General features: G+C 30.8%; 1 long non-coding RNA gene across 1 annotated transcript in view; it reads right to left on the reverse strand.

The window, feature by feature from the left end:
* Positions 1 to 8,276: 8,276 nt before the first annotated feature.
* LOC112093893 overlaps positions 8,277 to 12,379 on the reverse strand; it is an 8,677-nt gene continuing 4,574 nt past the window's right edge. The window contains exons 2-4 of the long non-coding RNA XR_002903258.1: positions 10,645 to 10,698; positions 9,914 to 9,930; positions 8,277 to 8,295 (exon numbers count right to left, since the gene is read on the reverse strand). This is a non-coding gene — a long non-coding RNA (uncharacterized LOC112093893). The remainder of the gene's footprint in view (positions 8,296 to 9,913; positions 9,931 to 10,644; positions 10,699 to 12,379) is intronic.

The following is a 12,379-nucleotide window of genomic DNA, read 5'->3' on the forward strand; positions in this document are numbered from 1 at the left end:
TGATGAAGTAGGTAGCCGGGAATGTTATTATACGAGATGGAATCCATTCCTTCTTGAGAAAGAAGTAGATAAATAATTCTCTTGAGTGTTGATTCGGTACTTGGATTAGTTAGAACGCTCTGGTTCATGAATGTGTTTTATGAATCACTATCCATTAGAGAATCAATGGTATTCAATGATGAAGATATAATTAGAGAGGTTAACGGATTCTACATGGCTTTAATTATGAATTATTTATGGAAGATTGATCTATATGCAGTGACTATATCAAATGGACACTTCACAGTTTAGAAGTAATTTATGTCTATAATTTTGAGAGTGCAATTCCAAGTTTATAGTGGAGTAACTATTGGAATTAATAGAATTAATTAATTAATTAATTAATTAAAGTGTTTAATTAATTATTAATTTTGTTGAAGCTCGGGATTATAGGTCCATTAGTCCCCGCGTCATCCTCGTAATTCTGCTAGTCATAAAGGGCAAATTGGGAATTTTAGAATTACGGAATTCTAAAATTAAACACTCGAAAATAATTAATTTAAAATTAATTATTATTTTAATATTGTGATTATTTAAATTTGAATTTGAATTGTGAACATAATTTAAATTTATCCTTTTAAACTTATTTGATAAGTTGTTCAATTTAGAATTCAAATTAATTTAAGTTTAACTTAAATTGAAATTTGAATTTGAGTCAAAATTAGACTGCAGGATAAAGGATGATTTTCTCTTCCTTCCCTATCTGTAATTGGCGCCACACAGGGATGAGAATCCCCATGCATGGCCGGCCACATTAAGGATAAGGAAGATGATATTTTGTTCCAAATTCAAATAGGAGATAATTAACAAGCTTTATCTTGGAGATAGGGATTGAATTCTTTCTAGAAGTTTGACTTCTACTCTATAAATAAGATAATGATAGAAAATTGTGGACACAATTTTTGAAAACAATTTTTGACCTAATTTTCAGAGGGTGGCCGAAATTCCCTAGTAGAGTGAGAAGGAAAATTTTTCTCCCAAAAGTTCCACATCATGCATGCGTTGGTGTTTGTGGAAATTCGAGTGTTTATTCTAACCCATTTTGTCTCAAGTGTGCCCACACACACATCTTCGTGGATTCTAGGAATTGACATGGAAGACATTGGTTTTCTAAACACAAGGCTTTGGAGCAAGGATTGTTCGAAGTCAAAGAACTCAAGTTATCATCCTAATCGGCCGCCAGGTATTATTCCTAATTGAGTTCTTAATAAATAAATTAATGTGATTAATTTATTCCTGCATAAATTAATATAATCTATAGAGTATCTCAAAGGTTTTATGAAAATTTTTGTTATACTTGATCGGCTATCCCCACGCTTCTGCGTCCGAATTCGATTCGGAAACCAACAACCCACGCCTTATTGCAGGTAGTATTTTTATATTATACAAAAATAAAAGTAGTTTATATGTACATATGTATATACATAATTATATATAATGAAGTAACAAAGATTTCTTTACATTCTGTTCCAGCATACAAAAACAAAAGTTTATATATACATATGTATATACATAAGTATATATAATGAAGTAACAAAGATTTCTTCACATTCTGTTCCAGCTTGTTTTATCAATTTTTGGCGTTGTGTTTTTAGCTATAAGAAGTAAATTTTTAACAAATTAGTATTAATAATTGATGAAACTAGAAATGTTTTGATTTAGGAGTAGTTACATTACCTAGTTCTTGGGTGTTTTCTAGGTTGCTCAGCTTATTTTTCTTGAGAATTGAAATGACAGAAATATCTTAAGTTATATATTTGAAATTATAAGTATTATTTTTTATTTATAAATAATGTAAATTAGTAAGTATATCTAACCTTGCGCCTGATTTTTTTGGGTCTGGTGTTTGTGGGTGAATTGATGTTGGTCCTAGTGTTCTTGTTTTCGGGCGGACACTGAAATTATAGAATATTACTTTTATATTTGTGTTTAAAGTAGTAAGTATTATTTCTTTATTTATAACTGGTATAAATTAATAAATATTTTTTTACCTTGGCTATGGCATCATGGTAGTTGATATTTGTGGTGACAGTGTTGTGGGCTGTGTATCTTCAAATATTTTTGAAACTATTACAATTATCTGTGTTCCTTTTTCTTGAAAATATACTTAGAAAATCTTTGTCTGTCCTTTTAGCTTATTGATGAGAGGTGGAATTGTCAGTGGATCGGTGAAGCCTTCATCAATTGTTAGTGCGGAGCATGATTTTTTGATGAGGGTCTGTGCTACTTTACCAAATATAGTAATACTCATGTTTCCTATTCCATCTTCAATTTGTGTGATGAGTTTGTACCTGTATTTTATGAAATAATAGTAGATTAATATAATAAATTATTTACTATAGTCAATAAATGTAAATGGATGTGAGCGGTAGTATATTTGAAATTTTTGTTATCATGGGGATGGTATTGTTTTTATGTGACCGTGACTGTCACACCACCAACCAATTCCTGCATGCTTTATCTATCGATAGCATCTTGGACATGAATTATAATACCATGCTTGGTCAGTTGAAAATCCGATTATAGTAGCTTTTACTGTAAATTTTGTTCCCTATATTGAACAGGAGAAGTTGTTGGTTCAAATAGTATAATTAGAAAGAGAAAAAGATAAGGAATATCATAATGTTAACTTGGTTGCCTCGCTGGTCTAGTATATTTATTTCTTCAATTGTTCTTCAATTTTGTGTTTTTTGTTCTTCAATGGATTGAGCTGGTGTTGATGGTGCTGTTTGGAATTCAATTTCTTGGTGTTGATGAGAAAATCTGTAAATGAAAATTTAGCAATGGTTAAGAGGAGAAATGATAAAGGGTTATTAGCTTTAAATACTAGGAATTGTTTTTGTTACCTTATTTTTAATGTTCTTGTCTCTGGTATATCTAGATTGATTTAGAAGATTGTGGCTGCCGTGCTGGATACATATGCATCTTCTTAGGTATTGGCAATGAATTAATTAATATCTTGGTGTGCTTTAGTGTAAGTGTTTTATTTATATATGTCATTATATATAAAAAGTGTTAAGAAAATACCTAGATATTGCTTGACCAACATTGCTGCAAAGACTGCTACAACTGGTCCTTTTATTGATTTAAGGACATTTTCGTCAAATTGATTTGCTTTATGTCCCCATCAAGTAACTTGCAACTGTTCATTTCTGTTGGGAAAAGAAAATTAAAAAAGAAAAATTAGGATGAGATTTTTTGATTGTTATAAAAGTTTTGTGCTCTTAATGAATATAAATTTTTGTTATGTGATTATGATGAAATTTGCATAGATTTACCTTATATTTTGTATCATTATTGTGCGTCGTGATGTTGGCATGTTGTTAACATTTGTTTGCTCAATATTCTGCACCTTTGTGACAATGCCAATGACATATGTTGATAGATAAATAGATAACGTTAAGAATATAAATTAATGGATTAGTAATGTATATTTTTGTTTCGAGGAAAAAGTGATTTATGTTACCAGTTAAAATTTCGATTGTTTGGATCCTATGCTGAAACTGGTCAAATTCTATGAAGTAAAATTTATGGAAAGGGATGGGAAGTGCCTCTTCTGCAACTGAGACAAAAGTTGTTGCACGTGCAAATTGTAGCATTGCATTATGTGGTATAACTTTGTATGTTGGTTTGTTCTAAGTAACGAAGAAGTTGCTGATGTCATATATTACTCCCAGTTGAATTTTTTGAGAAATAACATATGAGTTGAATTTTTTGAGAAATAACATATGAGTCACGTGTTCGGATTGGTGCTTGGATTGCTTCATGCTTCAAAAGAAAAATATGTGATTATTATAAACTTTGTTATATATAATATCAAATAAAATATAATATACTATAATGTTTGATAAAGTTATTACCTCTTCATTGACTAAGAGACAATCAAGACTTATTAGACGTCCTGTGGTCAAGTCGTTGTTCGTCCATAATCTGCAGATTCTTGCCTGATTGTTTCATAAACTTCATTTGGTCTTAATGCACGAATTGGTGGTCATATTGCGTGGTCATTGACAGGAGAAAAGTGATTATTCAAGTTGTGGATGAGTAATTTTATTAAATATGTTTTTAATTTAGTGGTAATAAAAAATATTGATGACATGAAATTGTTAGTATAATGTTGCATGTATTTTTGAGTTAGTATATTAATAGTGTATATGTTCTTATGGAGTATTTTACCTTTTATAGGATATTATGTAGAATTTCTTTATAGACAATGTTTCTTATATAATTTAGATATTTATTAATTGAATCTTGGATTAATATGTGTAATCCGTTTGGGTTTGTAGCTCTTAATAAAGCAACATATAATTGTTCATAAGTAAAATTTTGAGTATCTAAGTATAATCTAATTTTTTCTAATGATTTTCCCTATTTTTATTTATTGTCGTTGCATAGTAAATTTTTACGAGAAATTATCGTCTTTTTAATGTAAATGGCTAGTTTAATATAGGAGAAGAAACTATGATTTTGATTGTGATTTTGAGGTCTTGAGGGAGGAAATGATTCAAGAACTTGTTGAGATTGAAAATGTGCTAGCATTGCATCAAGTTGAGACCTCGACGGTCTTGTTGACACAGGTGGAAGATATTGATCTATTTGGTTTCAATGGTTGTTAATTGTATCGGTAAAATCTTCACTTATTTGAGAATGGATATGGCACATGCGTTGATTTTGGCGCAATGATCTTTCTTGAATTTTTTTTTCCTATCCATCTATCACCTTCTACAACATGGACACATTCAAGGGATAAGGAAAAAAAAGAAGTCAAATAAATTAGTTTATCTCTTATTAACTATAATATGTTAGAATTGGTTATAAATGATGGAATAAATAATTTTGTTATTATTGATTAACTAAGTTATATAATTACAAATGTAATTTATTCTAAATGAAATAATTTAACAAAGTGTATAATATGTACGATTGAATATTTGCAATGTTTATAAAAGGTACTAATAAGATGGTGGCAATATATTAAGTAGACACATAATGAAATGAGTTAACCGATAAAGAAAGAAATTCAAATTTGCATCTTTATATGTTTCACATAGATCGAATAACATTTGTATTTGCATCCTTATATGTTGAGGATAAGGTAAATAATATTAAAATGTTTATAAAGATAAAGAGTTAAAATTTACACTACCATATAATATTACATATAACATTAAATAATAAAATAGCAATAGTAGATAAATTAAATTTATCAACAAATACAACATAAATGAACAAATTGGCATGTGCATCTGCTTTTTCTAAGCTTCATCCTTCAGAGATGAAGAAACAAAGTAAAAGTTTTTTGTAATAAGATTTCATTGCACAAATTTTCAGTAAGATAGCAGAAGTAGGATGTTTATCAAAATATGAATTAAGTAAATGATATGAGATAAAGAATCAAAAGAAAACAACAAATTCAATAAGGTATAATTATAGTACTATTCTTGTAATTATCAAAATATGACAACGGCTTAGACATAGGATGTTTCGAAAACAACAAATTCAATAAGGTATAATTATAGTACTATTCTTGTAATTATCAAAATATGACAACGGCTTAAACATAGGCTGTTTCTATCAATATATAATAAATAAGTTAATTTATATGGGCGGGGACAAAACTGTTTGGACAATATAACAAAAAAATTAGGTGGCAAGTGATGAAGATTATGAGAGAATATGAAAAAATTAGCGATAAAATCAACTAAGAATAACATAAATAAAAGAAAGAAAGTGACATCCTGATCCTTTGACATAGTGATGGGGCTCAAATATATAATATTTTCAACAATATATAATGGATAAGGAAACTTACACATTTATGACATGGGCAGCTGCACAAAGGCACAAACATTGGTAGGACATCATATCCATCATATAAGTTGCAACATATATGTTCCAAAAGATAACTTGCAAAAGTAGAATATCAATTTGTCCAAAAACTACCAAGTAGCTTAAATGAGAGACCATGAAATATTGATGTAATTTTATTTTTCTTATATATATTTTATTTTCCTTCTATGGAGAAAGGAGTGAAAAGAATAAAGACTAAGGCCTCATTCACTTCGCGGATTCGAGTTTTCAATTCGAGTTGAGATGTGATATTTTCTGAGAGTTTTTCACTGTAGCAGAAAAAGTTATATGGGACATTTTTTTAGAGCTTTTTACTGTAGAAACCTAAAACTGAAAACTCAAATCAGTAAAATAAACGAAGCCTAAGTAAAATACGTAGACCGGATCAGAACAAAACAAAAGAGAAATAACAAAAAAGTAAAAATGCTAAAGCAGATGAAAATTGAAGAAGAAAGAAGTGTTGATGTTCCATATTCCTAGAACAACAAAGAGTCCCACGGCAGAGGCAAAGGCAAAGGATGGACTAAGAATTCAGGGGCAAAAACATTCAAAGTGATTAATATTATGAGAGAATATGAAAAAATCAGTGATAAAATGAATTAAGAATCACAAAAATAAAAGAAACAAAGTTAAATATAAACATCCTGATCCTTTGACATAGTGATGGGGCTCAGATTTATAATATTTTCAGCAATATCTGATGGATAAAGAAACTTACACATTTATGACCATTTTGTGTCTACCAACTATGGGCAACTATACAAAGGCACAAACATTGGTAGGACATCATATCCATCATATAAGTTGTAACATATATGTTCCAAAAAATAACTTGCAAGAGTAGAATATCAATTTGTCAAAAAATCACCATGTAGCTTAAACGGGAGACCATGAAGTAGTGATGGAATTTTATTTTCTTATATATATATATATATATATATTTTCCTTCTATGGAAAAAGAAGTGAAAGGAATAAGGACTAACTATAATAAGCAGACCGGACCAGAACAAAAGAAAGTAGAAAAAACAAAAAGTGAAAATGCTAAAGAAAATGGAAATTGAAGAACAAAGAAATGTTGATGTTCCATATTCCTACAACAACAAAGAGTCCCACGGCAGAGAAAAAGAATGGACTAAGAATTTAGGGAAAAAAGCATTCGAACACATTTTGGGAGCTAAAAAGACTAAAGTAGGCACCAGGCAGAAACAGAACAAGGGAAATAAAAAGGGCAAGACCATCTCTCCATCGCATGATTAGGAATAGAATGAGTGTGCGTGAACAATAATCCTCCCTTTTCTAAAACCACGAAGAGGTTGACAGCAGAAACAAAGGCTAAAAGGGTCTAAATATAACCAGATGCCTAAAAAGACCAAAATACCGACCACCCACAAAGGGAGCAGAAGAATAAAAAGGACAAAACGATAACACTATTGGACGATCAGCAATAAAATAAATATGCGTGAACAGTGATCCAAAGGTTTCGTTTAATGTATATCATAATATGTAATAGAATAAGTAATTGCATTTTTTTTAACAAGGCAGAGGCGTGGAGAAGGCAAGAGTATTAGAGTGGACAAAAAAAAAAAGAAGAAATAGGTAATTTGGAATTTTAGGGCAAAGAAAAGAAAGACAAAAATAGGCTGAATAGGAAAGATATAGCTACAGCAGTTTTTGGACAAATTAAATAGACTTTAACATGTAAAAATTGAGTATGATCATCATTGCCAATATACATATCTATGTCTATGTATGGATCAGGAACTAATAAAGAAAATGGCAAGAGCATTAGAGTCAACAAAGAAAAGAAGAAATAGGTACTTTGGAATTTTAGGGCAAAGAAAAGAAAGACAAAACAGACTCAATAAGAAATGAAATAGGAAAGATATAGCTACAACCGTGTTTTTGGACAATCAAATAGATTTTAACATGTAAAAATTGAGTCTGATCATCATTGCCAATATACATATCTATGTCTATGTATGGGTCAGGAACTAGTAAAGAAAACGCCCAAGACAACATAGTGATTTATTTATGAAGCAGAAAACTAAGTAAACACAACATAGTAATTTATTTATAAAACAGAAAACAAAGTAAAGAGAGGTTACCGATATTCACTAAAAGTGAAAAGGAAGAGTCTTCTTTTTAGATGGGCAGTATGCATCAATGATGTAATATAAGTTCACGTTGACGTGGATAACAAAGGATAAATAACATATATTAACACTGCTATAGCAAATTACTGCATCCATTATCAACAACATTGGTTAAAAATATATGGATAAAAGTTATTAGCAATACCTTAGGCGCTGCAAATAGCACTCCAAATGAAAAAGATGTAGCAAGCAAGCACCAATGTTTAGAAATGGATGGGACAATCAAAATGCAAAGCAGTGGATGATAGGAAACCTAAAATAGTATACACGAATAAGTAAGCAAATAGATAAATAGATAAACAGGCAAAAAAAAGGAACAGAAGGTGAAAAAAAAAAAAAAAAAAAAAAAAAAAAAAAAAAACTGGGGGGAAAAAAAAGGGAAAAAAAAAAAAAAGAAAAAAGTACTGAAGACAAATTAAAAAAACATGAATATTATAGTATTTTTATACAGTTGTCATCGGTTAAAGAATGGAATTTTTCATTAACATGTGATGAAGAAATAAACTAAAGTAATAGAGAAGGACAATTAATCAGAAAACATAAAAAAAAAAAAAGACATGTATCTAAGCACGTTGCTAACAAACAAATAAGTTGCAAGTAAAGATATTAGTGCCATTAAGTAATGATAAAATAGTGTGGCTATAAATGAACAAAAGTAATAAATCAAACAAAGAACAAATATTAATGACATTGAAGGAAAGTAAACAGAAAGTATTAATAGTACCCGAACCAGTCCAAATATTGCTTTAACTATTAGGTATCAAAAAAATAGGTATTCTCTTGAAGTAGAGAGAACAAAAATCAGGTAAAAGATATAGATAAAAACGAAACAGAAAAAAGGAAAAAAGAAAAGGAACAGGGTAGCAGAGGGAAAAAAGAAAGGAAAGAAAAAAAGAGAAAAAAGAAAAGGAAAAGAGAAAGAAACACAAAAAGAAAGGATAAAAAATGGAGAAAAAAGTGAAAAACAAACAAAAAACAGGAGACATAAAGATATTGAGAAGTACATCATACACAATGAAAGATACCTGCTTCGACAATAGATAATTCAAATTACATAACTCAAAGTTAAAAGACAACTAATATCAAAAGAAGATAAAATAACATATTATATCAATAAATAAATTTCAATTCAAATGATGAGTAAAAATATTAGGGATTTGTAATGACAAAAAATCATGAGAAAATATCATAGGCAAAGAAAACAGAAAAAAACAGCATTTAGTATTGTAATAAGAAAACTAATACACACACGTAATAAGTCTTGAATTAAAGAGTGATCCCAACAAAATACAAAGATCAAAATAAGAAACAATAAAAAAAGGGAACGATCAAAGATTCTGAATAAGAGAGAATAAAAAAATAAAAAAAATAAATAAAAAAAAACAGCACAAAATAAAAATAATACATCAACAATAATTTTTGGATAAATCATATCAAACTCAACGTAGCAAGATTAATCTTGCTCATCATTATCATAAGAGGTGAAGAAAAAAGAGCAATTTTTGGATAAATCATACCAAACTCAACATGGCAAGATTAATCTTGCTCATCATTATCATAAGAGGTGAAGAAAAAAGAGAAAAAAAAAAGGAAAAGAAGGGGAAGGGAGCGAGAAGAGAAAGGAATAGGAAACAGACATAGACAAAAACAAAAGGAACAAGGAAAAAAAATGAAGACTAAAGCTAAAAAAATCTAAATTATTACATATATCTAAGCATGTTACTAAGAAAGGAATAAAGTGCGAGTAAACCTGTTAATGCCATTAAAAAATAATAAAATAATGAAGTCGTAGATCAACAAAAATCCTAAAGTAAAGAAACAACAGACATTAATAACATTAGGAAAAGGTAAGTAAAAGCGATTAATCATACCTGAAACGTTGTAAACACTGTTGTAGGTGTAAGATATGGACCAACCAGAAATGAGCACCGAGAGTCAATGGTAGACGGATAAGTAAAGAAAATAGTAAATACTAAACGATAAGATGAAGCAGTCAAGGATCATGGATAAAAGAACAGCAAATAGGAGCAGTCAAAGGCAAATAAATAGAGAAGCAAAGCAGCAAATGAAGAGCAACAAAGTGAAACAATAGATGGTGAAGAATAGAACGGAACGGAAAAAACAACAGGTACAGGGAAATAAGGCAGAAACGTGTATCACAAATTTGTCCATGCAATAACATTTGTAAATAATGAATGAAAAATCGGCATGAATAGTAAGTAACTTCTAGTAATATGACACATAGTAATGCATATTCAGTTCAGAAAAATTAAAAGACCAAGATTTCTTAATTACTAAGCCGTAGGAAAAATTTTAAAATAATATCCTCAACAATAGAAAAAATCAGAAGCGCGAAAAATAGGAAAAAGGAGAAAAATATAGGAAAATATTTTTTTCCTCTAAATTGCCCAAGATTCTAGATGATGCAGGATAAGAATGGCTCAGAATGCAGAAAATACATAAAACAAAAAATATCACCGTTTCATTTAATAACTCCGTAACAAAAGCAGAACAAATCATCAACCTAAAAAAGCAAAGGACAACTATAGGCAGTCCACATCATCAACGCAATAAATGAAGGAAAAAAAACCAAAAAAATTACCCATACGAGGCATTGAATCAGTGAAGAGGAAATCCACCGGCGCAAATACAATACCTGCAGAAATAAGTTCATCAGAGGAAAGGATAAGGAACCCGCCAAAAATTTGAACCTAGCACCAAGCATTAAAAAAGAAAATACCACCAACACACAGAAGCCTGGGAAAAAACCCGGGGAAAAAAAAGAGGAAAAATTAAAAACAAACGAACAAAGAAGCAAGAAGCAAAATTTAAAGAGGCGTAGACGGAAAATGAAAGAAAAATAAAGCATGAACTGCGAACGGAAACAATGGAAGAATCCAAAAGGAAAGGAATAAAATCCCCAAATTTCAACCAAAATCCCTCCAACACAACCAGCACACCGAAACCACAAAGGATCAGAAGCAAGATGCCGAACAAAAGAAAGCCAGAGAAAATGATCACAGGAAAGAGAAGAACCAAAAAAAAAAGGGTGGCAATAGCGGCACACAGCAGAAAACCAAAGAAACATATGAACATTAGGGCTTCACACGCACAAACCCCACGGCACAAAAAAAGAAGAAACCAAGGGAACGGGGGCAAAATCGTCCAAGCACACCCTGAAAGACAGACCAAAAGCCCACTGCCCACCACCCGAATAAGGGAAAAATAAAGGCCGAAAACGTCACTCCACAGCACTATGCACAGTAATTTCAGTCTACATGAACAGTGTTCCGAAGCTTTCTTTTAGTATATATAGGGTGCGTTTAGAGTTGGTTCCAAAACGTTTTTATTTTCTGTACGAAAATGAAAATGAAAACGTTTTCATTTTCATTTTTGAATTATTTCTGAAAATGCGTTTGGTAATTTTATTTAGAGATTGATTTCAGTTTAAAAAAAAACTGAAAATGCGTTTGGTTTCATTTTTGAAAATATGTAATAGGTATTTAATATATTAAATAAATAATAATTGAATCCTAAATAAAAACACTAATAATTAATAAAATAATTAATAAAATATGGAAATTACAATATATTAGCTTAAATTATTGTCGCCTATACGAATCCCACATTTGATTAGCTAGATGATCCCTAAAATCAACCATGTAATTACGTTGTTGCCGACCATCCATTTCAGATGTTTCTGCTTCTTGTGCATCCATACCATGTTGTTGTTCCTGTTGCCCTTCTTGTTCTCCCTCTCCCTCAATATCTTCTACGGGCAAATCGACCTCATATTGTCTAAATAGGGGATCATCTCGCGCGTGCATCTTAATTAAATTGTGGATCACACAACAAGCTATTGGTATACTATTTTGTCTTGGCATCCAATAATTTGTCATATGCTTAAGAATTTTAAACCTTGCTTTCAAGACCCCAAAGCACCTCTCTATGCAATTACGCAGTGAGGAGTGATAATAATTGAATAACTCTTGTGGTCCCGTTGGTTGGCCACCGTTTCTAAACTGTTGAATATGGTACCTCTGACCACGAAATGGTGCCAAAAAGCCTTGCGTGTTGCTGTAACCGGAATCCACAACGTAATATTTTGGTGGGAGTGGCGCCACGAATGGGTCATCTGGATTTCTTAAAATCTCAGTTAACACTCTGAAATCAGCAGCTGATCCTTCCCATCCGGTATTGACATAAGTGAATAGCATATCAAAACTACACGCCGCCATTGTATTTTGAGTACACGAATGTTTTCTTCCTCTGTAGACTGTCTGTTGATGTGCAGGTGGGACAACCATCAAGTGTGTACCGTCTATTGCACCAATACA

This window comes from Morus notabilis, unplaced genomic scaffold, assembly GCF_000414095.1.
Source record: "Morus notabilis unplaced genomic scaffold, ASM41409v2 Scaffold1623, whole genome shotgun sequence".
Classification (NCBI taxonomy): Eukaryota; Viridiplantae; Streptophyta; class Magnoliopsida; order Rosales; family Moraceae; genus Morus; species Morus notabilis.